Below are 636 nucleotides of genomic sequence, written 5' to 3'. Positions count from 1 at the left end.
TACCTGTGTGAGAGACAACAGAACTTGCGAGAGCGTGAGGGGTCCGCCCATACGTCGCAGGGCGACGGTCCGAAGGAGGTCGGCGACGGGCCTTGAATTTGACAAACTCAAACCGAAGATGGTGTTCGACACGCGCGTCCACCTCAACCGCTAATTTTGCAGCGACGAAAGTTTCCGGTGCCGCTGCACCCATCGCTCAAAAAGCTCTTCGACATTCGCAGTGATTTTGCCAGGGGCAAGCACCACAAAAATCATCAGACCGCGGGTACAAGAGCACCTCCTCTTAAAGCACGAAGTCGAGTGCGGTACGTATCCACCGGGATTTCTTGAGGAATTAAAAGGTGAAGTCGGAGAGCTTTTTGATCGTCAAGAACAGCTTGTGTAGTGGTCGGGGGCCCGATCACGTAGACGCGTTCTTCGCTTCTGTAACGGGATCCGCCGAGCGGAAGCCGTATTCCACACGAGGGTCAAGGACCGACCGTGGATGCGCGCGCATGGGGGCTGCCCTGCGGACAGCATCCAGCGAAGTCGAAAGTTCGGGAAAGGGATACGGCGTCCGCAAGGTTTGAGCAGGGCTCAGGTCGCGCCGCTGGGGCACCTCCCCCTCTTTTTCTTCACACCCTGGGAAATGAGTAT

Source organism: Plasmopara halstedii, assembly GCF_900000015.1.
Source record: "Plasmopara halstedii genome assembly, contig: Scaffold_1594, whole genome shotgun sequence".
NCBI lineage: Eukaryota > Oomycota > Peronosporomycetes > Peronosporales > Peronosporaceae > Plasmopara > Plasmopara halstedii.
Note: the sequence above shows the minus strand (reverse complement) of the source record.